The sequence below is a fragment of the Taudactylus pleione genome, unplaced genomic scaffold (assembly GCF_031769625.1).
Source record: "Taudactylus pleione unplaced genomic scaffold, aTauple2 ptg000580l, whole genome shotgun sequence".
In the NCBI taxonomy this organism is placed as follows: Eukaryota; Metazoa; Chordata; class Amphibia; order Anura; family Myobatrachidae; genus Taudactylus; species Taudactylus pleione.
In genome coordinates, this window is record NW_028284982.1 from 1,503,773 (window position 1) to 1,509,525 (window position 5,753).

Here is a 5,753-nt window from a genome sequence, read left to right on the forward strand (position 1 = left end):
GACAGAGAGATATGTGACAGATAAGTGTATAGTGTATACCCAGCATTAGTGATAGACAGATATGTGACAGATAAGTGTATAGTGTATACCCAGCATTAGTGATAGACAGATATGTGACAGATAAGTGTATAGTGTATACCCAGCATTAGTGATAGACAGATATGTGACAGATAAGTGTATAGTGTATGCCCAGCATTAGTGATAGACAGATATGTGACAGATATGTGTATAGTGTATACCCAGCATTAGTGATAGATATGTGACCGATGTGTATAGTGTATGCCCAGCATTAGTGATAGACAGATATGTGACAGATAAGTGTATAGTGTATACCCAGCATTAGTGATAGACAGACAGATGTGACAGATAAGTGTATAGTGTATACCCAGCATTAGTGATAGACAGATATGTGACAGATAAGTGTATAGTGTATACCCAGCATTAGTGATAGACAGATATGTGACAGATAAGTGTATAGTGTATACCCAGCATTAGTGATAGACAGATATGTGACAGATAAGTGTATAGTGTATGCCCAGCATTAGTGACAGACAGACAGATATGTGACAGATAAGTGTATAGTGTATGCCCAGCATTAGTGACAGACAGACAGATATGTGACAGATAAGTGTATAGTGTATACCCAGCATTAGTGATAGACAGATATGTGACATATAAGTGTATAGTGTATACCCAGCATTAGTGATAGACAGAAATGTGACAGATAAGTGTATAGTGTATACCCAGCATTAGTGATAGACAGAGATGTGACAGATAAGTGTATAGTGTATGCCCAGCATTAGTGATAGACAGATATGTGACAGATAAGTGTATAGTGTATGCCCAGCATTAGTGATAGACAGAGATGTGACAGATAAGTGTATAGTGTATGCCCAGCACTAGTGATAGACAGATATGTAACAGATAAGTGTATAGTGTATACCCAGCATTAGTGATAGACAGATAGATATGTGACAGATAAGTGTATAGTGTATACCCAGCATTAGTGATAGACAGATAGATATGTGACAGATAAGTGTATAGTGTATACCCAGCATTAGTGATAGACAGATATGTGACAGATAAGTGTATAGTGTATACCCAGCATTAGTGATAGACAGATATGTGACAGATAAGTGTATAGTGTATACCCAGCATTAGTGATAGACAGATAGATATGTGACAGATAAGTGTATAGTGTATACCCAGCATTAGTGATAGACAGATAGATATGTGACAGATAAGTGTATAGTGTATACCCAGCATTAGTGATAGACAGATATGTGACAGATAAGTGTATAGTGTATGCCCAGCATTAGTGATAGACAGATATGTGACAGATAAGTGTATAGTGTATGCCCAGCATTAGTGATAGACAGATATGTGACAGATAAGTGTATAGTGTATACCCAGCATTAGTGATAGACAGATATGTGACAGATAAGTGTATAGTGTATACCCAGCAATAGTGATAGACAGACAGATATGTGACAGATAAGTGTATAGTGTATACCCAGCATTAGTGATAGACAGATATGTGACAGATAAGTGTATAGTGTATACCCAGCAATAGTGATAGACAGACAGATATGTGACAGATAAGTGTATAGTGTATGCCCAGCATTAGTGATAGACAGATATGTGACAGATAAGTGTATAGTGTATACCCAGCAATAGTGATAGACAGACAGATATGTGATAGATAAGTGTATAGTGTATACCCAGCATTAGTGATAGACAGATATGTGACAGATAAGTGTATAGTGTATGCCCAGCATTAGTGATAGACAGATATGTGATAGATATGTGACAGATAAGTGTATAGTGTATGCCTAGCATTAGTGACAGACAGATATGTGACAGAGAAGTGTATAGTGTATACCCAGCATTAGTGATAGACAGATAGATATGTGACAGATAAGTGTATAGTGTATGCCCAGTATTAGTGATAGATATGTGACAGATAAGTGTATAGTGTATGCCCAGCATTAGTGACAAATAGATATGTGACAGATAAGTGTATAGTGTATGCCCAGCATTAGTTGCAGACAGATATGTGACAGATAAGTGTATAGTGTATGCCCAGCATTAGTGACAGACAGATATGTGACAGATAAGTGTATAGTGTATGCCCAGCATTAGTGATAGACAGATATGTGACAGATAAGTGTATAGGGTATGCCCAGCATTAGTGATAGATATGTGACAGATAAGTGTATAGTGTATGCCCAGCATTAGTGATAGACAGATATGTGACAGATAAGTGTATAGTGTATGCCCAGCATTAGTGATAGACAGATATGTGACAGATAAGTGTATAGTGTATGCCCAGCATTAGTGATAGACAGATATGTGACAGATAAGTGTATAGTGTATGCCCAGCATTAGTGATAGACAGATATGTGACAGATAAGAGTATAGTGTATGCCCAGCATTAGTGATAGACAGATATGAGACAGATAAGTGTACAGTGTATACCCAGCATTAGTGATAGACAGACAGATATGTGACAGAGAAGTGTATAGTGTATGCCCAGCATTAGTGATAGACAGGCAGATATGTGACAGATAAGTGTATAGTGTATACCCAGCATTAGTGATAGACAGGCAGATATGTGACATATAAGTGTATAGTGTATGCCCAGCATTAGTAACAGACAGATATGTGACAGATAAGTGTATAGTGTATACCCAGCATTAGTGATAGACAGATATGTGACAGATAAGTGTATAGTGTATGCCCAGCATTAGTGATAGATATGTGACCGATGTGTATAGTGTATGCCCAGCATTAGTGATAGACAGATATGTGACAGATAAGTGTATAGTGTATGCCCAGCATTAGTGATAGATATGTGACCGATGTGTATAGTGTATGCCCAGCATTAGTGATAGACAGATATGTGACAGATATGTGTATAGTGTATACCCAGCATTAGTGACAGAGAGATATGTGACAGATAAGTGTATAGTGTATACCCAGCATTAGTGATAGACAGATATGTGACAGATAAGTGTATAGTGTATACCCAGCATTAGTGATAGACAGATATGTGACAGATAAGTGTATAGTGTATACCCAGCATTAGTGATAGACAGATATGTGACAGATAAGTGTATAGTGTATGCCCAGCATTAGTGATAGACAGATATGTGACAGATATGTGTATAGTGTATGCCCAGCATTAGTGACAGAGAGATATGTGACAGATAAGTGTATAGTGTATACCCAGCATTAGTGACAGAGAGATATGTGACAGATAAGTGTATAGTGTATACCCAGCATTAGTGATAGACAGATATGTGACAGATAAGTGTATAGTGTATACCCAGCATTAGTGATAGACAGATATGTGACAGATAAGTGTATAGTGTATACCCAGCATTAGTGATAGACAGATATGTGACAGATAAGTGTATAGTGTATACCCAGCATTAGTGATAGACAGATATGTGACAGATAAGTGTATAGTGTATGCCCAGCATTAGTGATAGACAGATATGTGACAGATAAGTGTATAGTGTATACCCAGCATTAGTGATAGACAGATATGTGACAGATAAGTGTATAGTGTATGCCCAGCATTAGTAGACAGACAGATATGTGACAGATAAATGTATAGTGTATACCCAGCATTAGTGATAGACAGATATGTGACAGATAAGTGTATAGTGTATACCCAGCATTAGTGATAGACAGATATGTGACAGATAAGTGTATAGTGTATGCCCAGCATTAGTGATAGACAGATATGTGACAGATAAGTGTATAGTGTATGCCCAGCATTAGTGATAGACAGATATGTGACAGATATGTGTATAGTGTATGCCCAGCATTAGTGATAGACAGATATGTGACAGATAAGTGTATAGTGTATGCCCAGCATTAGTGACAGACAGATATGTGACAGATAAGTGTATAGTGTATGCCCAGCATTAGTGATAGACAGATATGTGACAGATAAGTGTATAGTGTATGCCCAGCATTAGTGATAGACAGACAGATATGTGACAGATAAGTGTATAGTGTATACCCAGCATTAGTGATAGACAGATATGTGACAGATAAGTGTATAGTGTTTGCCCAGCATTAGTGACAGTCAGATATGTGACAGATAAGTGTATAGTGTATGCCCAGCATTAGTGATAGACAGATATGTGACAGATAAGTGTATAGTGTATACCCAGCATTAGTGATAGACAGATATGTGACAGATAAGTGTATAGTGTATGCCCAGCATTAGTAATAGACAGATATGTGACAGATAAGTGTATAGTGTATGCCCAGCATTAGTGATAGACAGATATGTGACAGATAAGTGTATAGTGTATACCCAGCATTAGTGACAGTCAGATATGTGACAGATAAGTGTATAGTGTATACCCAGCATTAGTGATAGACAGATATGTGACAGATAAGTGTATAGTGTATGCCCAGCATTAGTGATAGACAGATATGTGACAGATAAGTGTATAGTGTATGCCCAGCATTAGTGACAGACAGATATGTGACAGATAAGTGTATAGTGTATGCCCAGCATTAGTGACAAACAGATATGTGACAGATAAGTGTATAGTGTATACCCAGCATTAGTGATAGACAGATATGTGACAGATAAGTGTATAGTGTATACCCAGCATTAGTGATAGACAGATATGTGACAGACCAGGCATTCACATCTACAGGCAATTCCCAGTCCAGGCATTCACATCTACAGGCAATTCCCAGTCCAGACATTCACATCTAGAGGCAATTCCAGTCCAGGATTTCACATCTACAGGCAATTCCCAGTCCGGGCATTCGCATATACAGGCAATTCCCAGTCCGGGCATTCGCATCTACAGGCAATTCCCAGTCCAGGCATTCACATCTACAGGCAATTCCCAGTTCAGGCATTCACATCTACAGGCAATTCCAGTCCGGGCATTCGCATCTACAGGCAATTCCCAGTCCGGGCATTCGCATCTACAGGCAATTCCCAGTCCAGACATTCGCATCTACAGGCAATTCCCAGTCCAGACATTCGCATCTACAGGCAATTCCCAGTTCAGGCATTCACATCTACAGGCAATTCCCAGTCCAGGCATTCATAGTCTAGGCATTCACATCTACAGGCAATTCCCAGTCCAGGCATTCACATCTACAGGGAATTCCCAGTCCAGGCATTCAAATCTACAGGCAATTCCTAGTCCAGGCATTCGCATCTACAGGCAAATCCTAGTCCAGGAATTCACATCTACAGGCAATTCCTAGCCGAGGCATTCACATCTACAGGCAATTCCCAGTCCAGGCATTCACATCTACAGGCAATTCCCAGTCCAGGTATTCACGTCTACAGGCAATTCCCAGCCCGGCATTCACGTCTACAGGCAATTCCCAGTCATTCACATCTACAGGCAATTCCTAGTCCAGGAATTCACATCTACAGGCAATTCCTAGCCGAGGCATTCACATCTACAGGCAATTCCCAGTCCAGGCATTCACATCTACAGGCAATTCACAGTCCAGGTATTCACGTCTACAGGCAATTCCCAGCCCGGCATTCACGTCTACAGGCAATTCCCAGTCATTCACATCTACAGGCAATTCCCAGCCCAGATATTCAGATCTACAGGCAATTCCCAGCCCAGGTATTCACATCTACAGGCAATTATCATTCCAGGCAGTCACATCTACAGGCAATTCCCAGTCCAGGCATTCGCATATACAGGCAATTCCCAGCCCAGGCATTCCCATATACAGGCAATTCCTAG